General features: G+C 31.4%; 1 protein-coding gene and 3 pseudogenes across 2 annotated transcripts in view; 3 read left to right on the top strand and 1 right to left on the bottom strand.

Moving 5' to 3' along the window:
* The window catches only part of LOC130810764 (protein TIC 214-like), a 3,810-nt pseudogene extending 1,875 nt beyond the window's left edge, over window positions 1-1,935 (top strand).
* The window catches only part of LOC130811440 (protein MAIN-LIKE 1-like), a 21,860-nt gene extending 18,525 nt beyond the window's left edge, over window positions 1-3,335 (bottom strand). For both annotated transcript variants that reach the window (XM_057677766.1, XM_057677767.1), the window contains exon 1: window positions 2,977-3,335. The gene's annotated coding sequence lies outside the window, so the exon portion shown is untranslated. The remainder of the gene's footprint in view (window positions 1-2,976) is intronic.
* A 483-nt stretch (window positions 3,336-3,818) lies between these two features.
* On the top strand, window positions 3,819-8,902 carry LOC130811438 (uncharacterized; annotated as a pseudogene).
* Window positions 8,903-8,973: 71 nt separating this feature from the next.
* LOC130811439 (NAD(P)H-quinone oxidoreductase chain 4, chloroplastic-like) lies at window positions 8,974-12,909 on the top strand (annotated as a pseudogene).
* The last annotated feature ends 2,637 nt before the right edge of the window (window positions 12,910-15,546 follow it).

Raw genomic sequence — 15,546 nt, 5'->3', positions numbered from 1 at the left:
TCTCAAACCCCAATTTTTGACTTGTACAAGGTAAGATATGTTCTTTAGTATCGCGGAATGTCTTTATTTCTTAAAAATGAAATAAAAGATTATTTTGGAACCCAAGGAATAACTCATTCCGAGTTAAAGACTAAAAAACTTCTGAATTCTGGAATGAATCAATGGAAAAACTGGTTAAAATTAAAGACTAAAGTAATTATCAATATGATTTATCCCAGATAAAATGGTCTCAATTAGTACCCCCAACAAGTGCGGAATAGAATAACTGAACATTTTGCCATTGAAAATACAAATAATATTGAAAACTTTTTATTCTTATTGCTAAATAAAAAATCAAATTTTAAAAAGAACTATAGATATGATGTTTTATCATATAAATTTCTTTATTATGTTGATAAAAACAATTCATATACATATAGTTATGGGAGCCCATTCCAAGTAAATAAGACCAATGAATTTTCTTCTATTTATAATTACAACCTAAATAAAGACAAATTCATTGACATGTGGTGGAATATCCCTATCACTAATTATTTAGGAATAAAAACTATTATGGATATGGATATAGAGAAAAAGACCGATAGAAAATTTTTGGATTTAAAAATTATTCATTTTTGTCTTCGAAAGAAAGCCAACATTGAGGCCTGGGTCGATATCAGTATTGGCAGGAATGAAAATACTAAAACTGAACTTAAGAGTTTTCAAATTGTTGATAAAATTGATAAGAAAAGTATTTTTTACACACCAATTTATCAAGAAATCAACCAACCCCATCAAAAAAAAAAAACGTTTTGGATTGGATGGGAATGAATGAAGAAATACTAAGTCGTCCCATATCAAATCTAGACTTTTGGTTTTTCTCCGAATTTCTCTTCTTTTATAATGCATATAAAATGAAACCTTGGTTTATACCAATAAATTTTCTTTTTTCAAATTCGAATGTAAGTGAAAATTTTAGTGAAAATAAAAACATCAATAGAAATAAAAAAACGAATCCCTTTATACCTTCAAATGAAAAAAAAAATTGAATTAAAAAATAAGAATCAAGGCAAAAATGAATTTATAAGTAAAAACACTCTTGGAACAGATGGTCAAGACAACTCGGAATCTGTTTTCTCAAATGGACAAAAACATATTGAAGAAGATTATATAGGATCAAATCTGAAAAAGCCTAGAAAGAAAAAACAATCCAAGAGTGGTATAGAATCAAAAATGGATCTCTTACTGAAAAGATATTGGCTTGTTCAACTCAGATGGGACAAAACCTTGGAGAAAAAACTGCTGAATAATATCAAAGTATATTGTTTCCTGCTTAAATTGATAAATCCAATAGAAATTGCTATCTCCGCGGTAGAAAAAAGAGAAATAAATTTAGATATACTACCACGTAATGAGGATTTAATTTGTAGAGAATTGGCGGAAAGGGGACTACTCATTATTGAACCGTTTCGTCTGTGTGTAAAAGACAACGGCCAATTTATTATATATCAAACGATAGGTATTTCATTGGTGCATAAGAGTAAACACCAAAAAAATCAAAAACGATATAGTGAAAATGTTGATAAAAGCATTTTTGGTGAACGAGACAAAAACCATTTTGACTTGCTTGCTCCTGAAAATATTTTATCTCCTAGGCGTCGAAGAGAATTGAGAATTCTAATTTGTTTAAATTCAAGGAATAATAATAAAGGTATGAATACAAACCCAACATTTTATAATGGAACTCAGGTAAAAAATTGTAGTCCATTTTTTGATTAAAACAAAGATATTGATCGAGATAAAAATACACTTAGAAAATTAAAATTATTTCTTTGGCCAAATTATAGATTGGAAGATTTAGCTTGTATGAATCGTTATTGGTTTGATACTAATAGCAGAAGTCGTTTTAGTATCTTACGAATCCATATGTATCCACAATTAAAAATAAATTTATGATCCATTTGTCTTATAGATTCCTTATTATTTGATAGAGAAATAGATGTACACACGCCCTGTCATTAGGGATGCAAACGGAGCGGGGCGGGGCGGGTATTGTCTTTACCATCCCCATCCCCATCTGGTAAATCAATCCCCATCCCCGCGGCGAGTATAATTTTTTTCCCCGTCCCCGCCCCGATGGGTTTGTACCTAATACCATCTCCATCCCCATCCCCATCTGGGTATCCATCCCCGTCTAATACCCATTTTACCCGCCCCACCACCCGTCAAATCCCCGCTTAATACCCATCTGTGTCACATATTTATTTTCAATTATTTGGGCCTTAAAACCCATAATACATATCCAAACTCCAAAGTCTCAATCATGTTTATATACCGTGAACAAAATGTAAGACAATCTATAGCAATAACAGAATTAGCAATTGATCCCTCAGAACGAGACACACAACGAACAACCATATATAATTGATTAATGTTTTGTGAGAGAAATCAAGCAACTATCTTCTAAGTATATAATCTTACCTAACAAACTTTCATATTAAATCAATAACTTAAATCATTTAAAGATTAAAAAAACAAAGCAAAATCAGTAATAAACAACAAAAACCAAAATCAAACAAAACAAAAATCAAACAAAAACCAAAGACAAAAACTAAACATAGAAAAAAAAAATTGAACAAAGCAAAATTGCAAAAACTACATGTACATCAGGTAGCATCAATGGAAGTCAATAGCACCAACCATGGAAATCAAACAAATTACAGGAAGATAAAAAAAATCAGACTAAAAAAAAAACAAAATATAGCAATTTATTTATTGATATTATAATTTCTAGTTGGTATATACTATATAGTATATACCCGTTGAGTATTGATCGAATTACATGTATTGAGATTCTAAGCAGTATATAATTTACTCTTTAATGTAATTAAATTCAAATTCAATTGTTCTTATTAAAGAAGCAAACAGAATCATCCAGCAACAGATCAACAACAACATTATTAAAGAAGAAATACAAAGGAGTTTCCAGAAGCATACCTATTGATGGTTTCAAGATTGAAGAAGATGACGATTGACTGGAGAAAAGAGAGACGATTAAAGAAGATGACGATATGCAGTTTCAAGAAGAGAGAAAAGAGTGTTTCAAGAAGAAGAAGATGGGAGAGAGTGCAGCAGTGAAGCAAATGAAGCAGTGACCAGTGAATGACAAAATGAGTGAAGCAAATGAGAAATGACGGCCAGCATTAGGTTTTGAAAGAAATAATTTAGGGTTTTGATTTTTGAAGCAGTGAACTGTGACCGTGAAACAAATAATTTTTAAAAGTTTTCTGTTTTCAAAGGCCCAATCCAAAGTTTTTTAAAAAATTTGAAAATAATTCAAGGTTTAAAAAATTCAGAAATTTGAAAAATAATTTAGGGTATTCCAATTTTCAAAATTTGTACATTTCGTGAGGTGGGGCGAGGCGGGGCGGGGATGGGGCGGGTAACACCTAAAACCCATCCCCATCCCCATCCCCGCGGTGGGTATGAATTTTATACCCGTACCCGCCCCATGACTCATCCAACCGGTGGGGCGGGGATGGGGCGGGTCTCCTATTAGACCCGCCGCGCCTGCATCCCTACCTGTCATACATTCAAGTCTGATACATGAATACTAATTCAATGAATTATCAATTGGATCTTGAAATGAATCAAGAGAATTTTATTTATTAAGTTTCTTTGATAAAATGTATCAATGAAATAAGGTTAATATATTGTATATAACAGAGTAAAACAGATGGCATTATTATTACTGATCTGTAAAATTCCATATTTTGTAAAAATAGAAAAGGTAAGGAAGAGTAAGAATTTATGAAACAAAATTCATTCATATTTGTTATTTCGAATGAAAAAAAAGAAGAAAATAGGGGGTCTGTTGAATTTCAAGTATTGTGTTTTACCAATAAGATACGAAGACTTACTTCACATTTGGAATTGCACAAAAAAGATTATTCATCACAAAGAGGTTTGCGAAAAATTATGGGAAAACGTCAACGACTACTGGCTTATTTGTCAAATAAAAACAGAATACGTTATAAAGAATTAATCAGCCAATTGAACATTCGAGAACTAAAAACACGTTAATTTGAAGAGTTGTTTTGAATTATTTGATTTATTAGATCTTGAATTGAATTTTGATGAACTTTTTTTGTTTTTATCAATTCATGGAAAAATGAATTCGTGAAAAAATGAATCGGGGAAAAACCTATGACTGTACTAACTTCCAAAAAAGACCTCATGATAGTCAATATGGGCCCTCACCATCCATCAATGCATGGCGTTCTCCGACTCATCGTTACTTTAGACAGTGAAGATGTTATTGACTGTGAACCAATAGTGGGTTATTTACACAGAGGTATGGAAAAAATTGCGGAAAACCGAACAATTATACAATATTTGCCTTATGTAACACGTTGGGATTATTTAGCTACTATGTTCACAGAAGCAATAACTGTAAATGGACCCGAACAATTGGGAAATATTCAAGTCCCTAAAAGGGCTAGCTATATCAGAGTAATCAAGTTGGAATTAAGTCGTATAGCTTCTCATTTGTTATGCCTCGGCCCCTTTATGGCAGATATTGGTGCGCAGACCCCTTTCTTCTATATTTTCAGAGAAAGAGAGTTGATATATGATTTATTCGAAGCTGCCACCGGTATGAGAATGATGCATAATTATTTTCGTATTGGAGGAGTAGCTGTCGATCTACCTTATGAGTGGATAGATAAATGTTTAGATTTTTGTGATTATTTTTTGATAGGACTTACTGAATACCAACAACTTATTACGCGAAATTCTATTTTTTTAGAACGAGTTGAAAACATAGGCATTATTAGTGGAGAAGAAGTAATTAATTGGGGATTATCAGGACCGATATTACGAGCTTTCGGATACAATGGGATCTTCGTAAAGTTGATCATTATGAGTGTTACGACGAATTTGATTGGGAAGTTCAATCGCAAAAAGAAGGAGACTTATTAGCTCGTTATTTAATTCGAATCAGTGAAATGGCAGAATCTATAAAAATTATTCAACAAGCGTTAGAAGGAATTCTGGGGGGTCCTTATGAAAATTTAGAAATTCGACGCTTTAATAAAATAAAATATCCTGAATGGAATGATTTTGAATATCGATTCATTAGTAAAAAACCATCTCCTACTTTTGAATTGTCGAAACAAGAACTGTATGTAAGAGTAAAAGCCCCAAAAGGCGAATTAGGAATCTTTTTGATAGGAGATCAGAGTGTTTTTTATTGGCGATGGAAAATTCGCCCGCCGGGTTTTATCAATTTGCAAATTCTTCCTCAGTTAGTTAAAAAAATGAAATTGGCTGATATTATGATGATACTAGGTAGTATAGATATATTATGGGAGAAGTTGATCGTTGAAATGATAATTGATATAACAAAAGTACAAGCTATCAATTCTTTTTCAAGATTGGAATCCTTAAAAGAGGTTTATGGGACTATATGGCTGCTTTTCCCTATTTTGAATCTCGTATTGGGAATCACAATAGGTGTACTAGTAATTGTGTGGTTAGAAAGACAAATATCCGCAGGTATACAACAACGTATCGGACCTGAATATGCCGGTCCTTTGGGAATTCTTCAAGCTCTTGCGGACGGAACAAAACTAATTTTTAAAGAAAACCTTCTTCCGTCTAGAGGGGATACATATTTGTTTAGTATCGGACCCTCTATAGCAGTTATATCAATTGTACTAAGTTATTCAGTAATTCCTTTTGGTTCTCGACTTGTTCTAGTCGATTTAAGTATTGGTGTTTTTTTATGGATTGTCATTTCAAGTATTGCTCCAATTGGACTTCTTATGTCAGGATATGGATCAAATAGTAAATATTTGCTTTTTAGGTGGTCTACGGGCAGCTGCTCAATTAATTAGTTATGAAATACCATTAACGTTATGTGTTAGCAATATCTCTACGTGTGATTCGTTGAAACATGGGTCTACCCTTGCCTCATTTCTTTTTATTTTGGGTTTCTAAGAATAAAAATGAAATGGATTGAATAGTATCTTCCTTTTTGTTAGGTACTGATCGGGTTGATAAAGTAAACCAGAAAGTTAGATGAGTGAAAGAAAACAACTTTCAAATTTGCAGTAAAAAGTTGAATCTTATTGCCTATGTATAAGGGTTAAACAAAAATAAACATAAGCAGTCAAGGCTGTTCCCTCCAAGATTGGTTATCCTGACTTTAAGCGGGTTGAAACGAATTATGGAGTTTTTACTTTCTTTTTTTTTTTTCTCTGTATAAAAATGGATGATATGAATTACCATAGAGGTTGAATAAACATGAGTGGATGGTTAGGAACACCAAAGTACACAAAGGATTTGTAATAGAGATTGTGTAACTTATCCGATGAGATATTTTTACATAAAATAAATACGAATTGAGACTTTAAATTTGTAGAAATGATCAAGTAGTACTCCCACAAATTCCAATCCAGAGTATGCTCCTATCCACTAATTAAGTGAATAACTATCAGGAACGAAGTAATCTTTTACTTTTTTATTTTAAGAATAAAAAAAATCCAGGAAATAATCGAAATAAAAAGATAATATGAATACAAAAATATAAAATATATAACTGGAATTATAAAAAAAAATATTTTTCCAATATCCATATTCAAGCATTAAGTTATTACTAAAAAAAAAATGGAAATTCTTGAAAGTTAGTTAAAGTAAAGGATGAGATCAATTCCGAAGTATTTGTTAGAGCATAGCAGACAGAATTTCATTGGTCTAATTCAGGATTTTTCAATTGATTTGAAATTTACTTCTTCTACAAGCATATGAAGATTTAAAGAATATCAACAAGTCCTTAGATTTATTTATGGCTCTTGAGGAGCCGTATGAGGTGAAAATCTCATGTACGGTTCTGTAATAGCGATGACAAGAGTGATTTTCTCATCGACTATGATTATCTAACAGTTTAAGTACAGTTGATATAGTTGAGGCACAATCAAAATATGGTTTTTTGGGATGGAATTTGTGGCGGCAACCTATAGGGTTTATTGTTTTTATAATTTCTTCTCTAGCTGAATGTGAAAGATTGCCTTTTGATTTACCAGAAGCAGAAGAAGAATTAGTAGCATGTTATCAAATCGAATATTCCGGTATTAAATTTGGTTTATTTTATGTTGCGTCTTATCTAAATCTACTAATGTCTTCTTTATATGTAACCGTTCTTTATTTGGGTGGTTGGAATCTTTCTATTCCACACATAGTCATTTCTGGCTTTTTTGAAATAAATAAAATAGATGGAGTTTTTGGAACGACAATTAGTAGTTTCATTACATTAGCTAAAACTTTTTTGTTCTTGTTCATTCCTATCACAACAAGATGGACTTTACCTAGACTGAGAATGGACCAATTATTAAATCTTGGATGGAAATTTCTTTTACCTATTTCTTTAGGTAATCTATTATTAACAACTTCTTCCTAACTTCTTTCATTATAAATTCTAAAAAAAAAGAATATTTTATATTCACTCTAACTTAATTCACAACTTGTTCCAAACAAGAGAAAGAAACAAAATCTTATTTTTTTTTTATTGATATTTACTAAATGTTCCCTATGGTAACTGGGTTCATCAATTATGGTCAACAAACAATACGTGCGGCAAGGTACATTGGACAAGGTTTTATGATTACTTACGCTAATCATTTACCCGTAACTATTCAATATCCGTATGAAAAATTGATCACATCTGAGCATTTCGTGGTCGAATTCATTTTGAATTTGATAAATGCATTGCTTGTGAAGTATGTGTTCGTGCATGTCCTATAGATTTACTCGTTGTTGATTGGAAATTGGAAACGAATCTTCGAAAGAAACGGTTGCTTAATTGTAGCATTGATTTTGGAATTTGTATTTTTTGTGGTAATTGTTTGTTTATCAATGACTGAAGAATATGAGCTTTTGACTTATGATCGTCACGAATTAAATTATAATCAAATTGCTCTGGGCCGTTTACCAATATCAATAACCGATGATTACACAATTCGACCAATTTTGAATTCACCTCAACCAAAAGAGCAATTCCGTGATTGAAGAGCAATTCTCAATTATTAAATTTCTTTTTTTCTTGTTCAATAACTATAAAATTTGATTATTCAATATTCCTATTTATTGGTGAAAATCGAAACTTTATTTGGATTTTAAATATGTTTACTATAATTGTAATGGTTTTAAATAGTTTTAGTTGCGAATTACCCATTTCAATGCGATAGGTTCAATAACTTTAATTTACTCACATCAAGTGATATGCATTAGGATTAAAAATAAAAAATGCATAAACTTTTTTTTCCTGTTCAAGTCAATAAAATCATGAAACATTCCGATTTTTTTATTTCTTATTTTACATATAATGGATTTACCTGGACCAATACATGATTTTCTTTTAGTTTTTCTGGGGCGGGCCTTATATTAGGTTGTCTAGGAGTAGTATTATTTACCAATACAATTTTTTTTGCTTTTTCGTTAGGATTGGTTCTTGTTTGTATATCTTTATTCTATATTCTAGAAAATTCCCATTTTGTAGCTTCTGCACAACTCCTTATTTATGTGGGAGCTATAAATATATTAATCATATTTTCTGTAATGTTCATGAATGGTCCGAAATATGACACAGATTTCCGTCTGTGGACTGTGGGGGACGGGATTACCTTATTGGTTTGTGCAAGTCTTTTTGTTTCATTAACTATTACTATTCTAAATACGTCCTGGTATGGGATTATTTGGACTACAAAATCAAATCAGATTCTAGAACAAGATCTGATAAGCGCTAGTCAACAAATAGGAATTCATTTATCAACCGATTTTTTTCTTCCATTTGAACTCATTTCAATAATTCGTTTAGTTGCTTTAATAGGTGCAATTGGCGTGGATCGTCAATAATAATTCATTTGATTTTTTAAAATAGCAATAAAAAGAATAATATTTTATCATATTCATTTTCATTCTAGTCAATCAAATTGGTTTAATTCAATTTATTATTCTAATATCATATCATTTTTTTGTTCTTAATTTTTTTTGTATTATAACTTATTATATTCTAGTTAATCAAATGGGTTTAATTGTTGTTCATATTCATATGAATAGAGATTGATAAGGAGTTGGTCAATGATACTCGAACATGTACTTGTTTTGAGTGCTTTTTTTTATTTTTGATCGGCATTTATGGATTAGTCACAAGTCGAAATTTGGTTCGGGCTCTAATGTGTCTTGAACTTATATTGAATGCAGTTAATCTAAATTTTGTAACATTTTCTGATTTTTTTGATAGTCGCCAATTAAAAAGAAATATTTTCTCAATTTTTGTTATAGCTATTGCAGCCGCTGAAGCAGCTATTGGCCCGGCTATTGTTTCTTCAATTTATCGTAACAAAAAATCAATTCGTATCAATCAATCGAATTTATTGAACAAATAGTTATAGTATTTATTTTTTCATTTTTTTAGTCTAAAATTTTATTCTAGAAATTAAAATTTGAAAAATCATTAATTCAAATTAAATTCCTAGATATCACACTTTAAGATATACTTTTACAAATGTAAGAAATCAAAGTATTTTGGACCTCTTTTATATTTATCTATTTTATATTTAGTTTCTAATATTCTAATAAGTCACCGATCCAATCTATAATTAGATTGAACTTCTGGGAAATCATCGATTCGTCTGGTAATTTATTCATCTGGTATTTTAATATGTATTTCATTTACTTTACTAGAACTAAAACTAGATCGAAAATTAATGAAGTTAAAAAGTTTATAGATCCAATGTCACATTCAGTTAAGGTTTATGATACATGTATAGGATTTACTCAATATGTCCGAGCTTGCCCCACAGATGTATTAGAAATGATACTTTGGGATGGATGTAAGGCTAAACAAATAGCTTCTCCTCCAAGAACAGAGGATTGTGTTGGTTGTAAGAGATGTGAATCTTCTTGTCCAACATATTTTTTAAGCGTTCGAGTTTATTTATGGCATGAAACAACTCGCAGTATGGGTCTAGCTTATTGATACGTTTCAGAAAATTCCATTTGAATCCATTTATTCTATCATTGGATTTTTTTTTACTGACAAAAACCCGTACCACAAAAAATATCTTTTTGGGTATGAGTTTTTTTGGCCCAAGTGTATCTTGTCTTTACTATGAATTATTTTCCCTGGTTAACAATAACTGTAGTTTTACCCATATTTGCAGGTTCTTTAATTTTCTTATTTCCTAAGGTATTCTGCTGGTATACTATATTTATATCCATTTTAGAGCTCCTTCTAACAACTTATGCGTTTTGTTATCATTTCCAACCGGACGATCCATTAATCCAACTGTCAGAAGATTTGTAAATGGATCCAATTTTTTGATTTCCATTGGAGATTAGGAATTGACGGACTTTCGATAGGACCATTTTACTGACGGGATTCATCACCACTTTAGCTACTATAGCGGCTTGGCCGGTTACTCGAGATTCTTGATTATTCCATTTCCTAATGTTAGCAATGTATAGTGGTCAAATAGGATCATTTTCGTCCCTAGACCTTTTACTTTTTTTCCTAATGTGGGTATCAGAATTAATTACTGTTTATCTACTTTTATCCATGTGGGGAGGAAAAAAATGTCTCTACTCTGCTACGAAATTTATTTTGTATACTGCAGGGGGTTCCATTTTTCTATTACTGGAGTTCTGGGTATTGGTTTATATGGTTCCAATGAACCGACATTAAATTTGGAAACATTAATTAATCAATCGTATCCTGTAGCATTAGAAATAATATTCTATATTGGATTTTTTATTGCTTTTGCTGTCAAATTGCCCATTATACCTTTACATACATGGTTACCAGATACCCACGGAGAAGCACATTACAATACTTGTATGCTTCTAGCTGGAATCTTATTTAAAATGGGAGCATATGGATTGATTCCGATCAATATGGAATTATTACCTCACGCTCATTCTATATTTTATCCTTGGTTGATAATAATAGGCACAATACAAATAATCTATGCAGCTTCAACATCTCCCGGGCAACATAATTTTAAAAAAAGAATAGCCTATTCCTCTGTATCTCACATGGGTTTCATAAATATAGGAATTAGTTCTATAACTGATACGGGGCTTAATGGGGCCATTTTACAAATAATTTCTCATGGATTTATTGGTGCTGCACTTTTTTTCTTAGCGGGAACGAGTTACGATAGAATACGTCTTGTTTATCTCGACGAAATGGGCGGAATAGTGATTCCAATGCCAAAATAATTCACACTATTTAGTAGCTTTTCAATGGCATCCCTTGCACTACCGGGAATGAGTGGTTTCATTGCAGAATTAATAGTATTTTTTGGAATAATTACCAGCCAAAAATATCTATTAATACCTAAAATACTAAGGGGGCGTTTGGTTCGCACAAGGGAATCGGAATGGAATGAGGAAAGGGAATGAAGGATAAAGGAATGGATTCCCCTAATTTAGCCTAGTCGTTTGGTTGTGTTCAGGAAACGGAATGAACTGCTGAATGATTCCCTTTGTGACTGTTTGGTTCAAACTAAGGAATCAAAATTTGAGTTTTTAAATTCTTTTATATTTTCTCCAAAAATAAGTAGTTGTTATATGATAAACTTGAAAAATGAACATTCATGTCTTTCATGAATGCTTGTAAACAAGCTTCACCAGTAATCTAATGCATCAGACATCAAACAAAACCTCAAACCAAATTTACCTCAAATCAGCAAACAATACAAAAGTATCACACATTCAAAAACATCAGTAAATGAAAAAAAAAAAGAAAAAAGAACGCTCTAGAAACACAAGCCAAACCAGAACTCAACAAATCAACATTTCACATCCTTTACACAAACATTCAGAATAAACATCAAAAGCCTAAAAAAAGATCCAAACAATAATAATCAACAGCATAACAACACCGATGCTAGCCTCTTTGGTATTAATGGTGAAAAGAATGCCTTTATAACGGATTTCAGACTTTGAAGTTAAACTAATCAAACTACCAAGATAAGAATCTGCAGAACCAGCACTGAAACTAGATCTAGATGCTTCCGCTGCCATTTTTGTCTGGTTTTTTCAAGCAGATGAAACGAAAGAGAGATAGAGAATTGAAGTACAACTACTTCGGAAAGAGTGAGACAATTATTGATTTTTTCTGGGTTGTGATTTGTGAATCCTGTTTTGACGAAAAAGAGAGAAACATCGAAAAGAAGCAAACAAACCCTATGTCTGCATTTACATTTGACAATGGAGGCAGCAGGAGGAACGACGCGCGAGGAAGAGATGAGAACTTGAGGAAGATGAACGAGGCGCGACGAATGGAAGGAGATGCCAACGATTTTGGTGAGGATGGAGGCGCGAGGAAGGAGAAAAATGGTGAGGAAGGAGGCGCGAGTACTGCTTCAGTAGGGTTGCTGAATGAGGGAGGGAATGGAATGGGAAAGTGGAGGGGGAGGTGGGGAATGAGGTTTACCTCATTTGGGTAAACCTAAAACTGAAATGGGGGAAAGGAAATCATTGAAAATGGAAACCAAACAACATCAAAGGGAATGGGGTATTTTCATTCCCTTTCCCTTTTCTTAAGACCCCCAACCAAACGCCCCCTAATTATTTTTGGAATGGCAATTGGAATGGTGTTAACTCCTATTTATTTATTATCTATGTTACGTCAAATGTTCTATGGATATAAATTATTTAACAGTACAAACTCTTACTTTTTTGATGTTGGGCCGCGAGAGTTGTTTGTTTCGACTTCTGTCTTTCTGCCAGTACTAGGTATTGGAGTTTACCCAGATTTCGTTCTCTCACTATCAGTTGAGAAAGTGGAAGCTATTGTATCGAATTTTTTTTATAGATAGATTTCTTTTCATTTGATTAAATCAAATGAAAAGGAAGTTTTCTTTACATAACAAAAAAACAAAACTAAATCGCAATTTGAATCAGGCATGTTTAACGTTTGTGAGAACCGTTTAAATCATGATTTAAATGGTTCTCACCTGCTTATAATAAACTTGCTTATATCTTGTCCTATATTTGTATTTGTAAGGTCTTTTCTTCCATTTAATTAAGCGTTAATGGAAATGAACCATAACTATGTAGCCCTATTCCTAATAGATTGACCCCAAAATAGCATATCAAAATTATAAGAAAACCTATAAACGCCACAGTTGCAGAACTTGCACTCCGAAAAAATCTATTTGTTCGGATATGTAAATAAATTGCAAATACGGTCCAAGTGATAAATGCCCAAGTTTCTTTGGGGTCCCAATTCCAATATGATCCCCATGCCTCATTGGCCCATACTGCTCCTGAAAGAATACCCATAGTTAAAAAGATAAAGCCAAGACTAATAACACGATAACTCCAATGATCCAACTGTTCAATCAATTGGGATATGTAATAATTTCGAACATAAAAGGGCGAAGTGTTTTGGACACTATTGTTTTTTTCATTCATGTATTGAATCTCAGCGAAGAAAAATGACTTATTTAATACATATTTTCGTTTATCAAAAATATATTTTTGAAATGTAATCGTTAGAAGTGTTACTGATAATAATGATCCACATAAAAGAGCTGCATAACCTAAGACCATCATACGTACATGCATCAGTAACCATTGAGATTGGAGAGCGGGTACTAATATTGCGGATTGATGCAATTCTGTTAAAAAGCCCGACGTAGCAAATCCTTGAGTCAAAATAGCACTTGGCAAAGTTATTGCACTTAACGAATTTTTATCTTTTTTTTTAAAAACTATGGAATCAAATGAATAAGGTAGAAACTCCAGGAAAGGAAGATTAATGATTCATATAGATCACTTAATGGTAAATGTTTCCAATAAACCCAACGAGTAATTAATAATCCTGTTAGACAGAAAAAATTAACTATCATGCCGTTTTTGAATGAATTATAAAATCCTACTTTTTCATTGACTAATAAAGTGATCAAATGGAGTATAATTACAATGGAAACCGTTGAAAAGGAAATATGAGTTAAAATATGCTCTAAAGTGGAAAAAAATCATAATATAAAATTTTAAAAAAAATGCATTTTCATTATTTATTATAGGTTATAGGACTGGTGAAATTTTTTAAGAATTTCAACAATGTCATGCCGCCACTCGGACTCGAACCGAGATGCTCTCACACTAGAGCAGCGTGTCTACCGATTTCACCATAGCGGCTTGTTTGAAATCATAATAACCCATTTTATTTATTCGTCGAGATTTATTCAATATAATATTTTATTTTTTGAACCATTTCAATTAAATAAAAATGATTATAAAAGTATTTGCAAACCAAAATTGAAATGGTTCATATTCATGATAATACTAACTTTTATCGTTATTCTTTTTGTATTTTAAATCAATTTTAAATTTATAGTACTCTTTTAATTTGTCAAAGGACTTTTGTATAGTTTATGTTTTCTTGAAATAAAACCTTGTAACTAGAAGATTCTTCGTTTCAGCCCATGATAGACTTCAATAACGGTCTTTCTCACTTTCTTTTTTCTTTTTTTTTGATAAAAAACAATAATTTTTTAGCCGATTTCAAAACTAACAAATAACAAATACATAGATTATTTCACTACATAAAAAAATCGAATAGTTTGGATCCAAAATTCAACACGGCATCGAAAGGATTTTTTCTTTAAATAGATAGTTTTTTATCCAAAATAAACAAATTGGTAGAATTTTTACGGGTAAATATTGAACCGGATATAGCATATTAAAAAATCCGGATCTCTATTGAAACGTTTTTCAAAAACAAAAAAAAAAATTCTTTCCACATATATATAATATTCAAGTAAAACTAAAATATAGTTTTAAATTTAGAGGGCTTTTTATTTATTTTCAATGGGGGAATATAAAGAATATAGCAACTTCAAGAAAAAATGCTTCCGTAAGTTAAAGTGGAACCACTTTCTATTTGTCTTTTTTCACAAAATAGATAGAAAAAACTTTGTCTAAGTTTTTTTATTGTATTGTGACAAAATAAATATATATAAATATATTAAAATATATTAAAGGGTTGATTAAGGGTTGATAGGAAAAAAAATCCCCATCTTATATCTTATAAATAACAAAAATAGACTCAAAAAAAAGGTGATGGAATATTCTCTATATATAGTTTTTCAAACAAAAGTACTATTTTATGGTCGGCTTAAGAGTTGTTATTTTCCATATCATAAACAAAAAGTCCCAATTTTATATAGTTCGAAATATTTAGTAAATTCAAACTTATATAAAATTTAAATCGTTTCTTTTCGATATTTTTGATTCTAAATAAAAAAGGAAATTATTCCGAATTTGGTATACCTTTTTTCTTTGAGTCGCGTGGATTTGGATTATTCCAAGGTTTGATTACTTATTTTTCTTACAAAAAAAACTTTTGGAATTCCCAGTAGCAATAGATTTTGCTAAAAAAAAGGCTTTTAACGTTGCCTAATGCCCCTTTTTTTCCAAAGAGTTTTTCGAATACGCTTTTGTAAATCGAAGTACATTTTTTTGGAACTGCCATTTCAATTTTAATTGATTATT

The sequence above is a fragment of the Amaranthus tricolor genome, chromosome 4 (assembly GCF_026212465.1).
Source record: "Amaranthus tricolor cultivar Red isolate AtriRed21 chromosome 4, ASM2621246v1, whole genome shotgun sequence".
In the NCBI taxonomy this organism is placed as follows: domain Eukaryota; kingdom Viridiplantae; phylum Streptophyta; class Magnoliopsida; order Caryophyllales; family Amaranthaceae; genus Amaranthus; species Amaranthus tricolor.
Note: the sequence above shows the minus strand (reverse complement) of the source record. Positions and strands in the feature narration are given on the sequence as shown.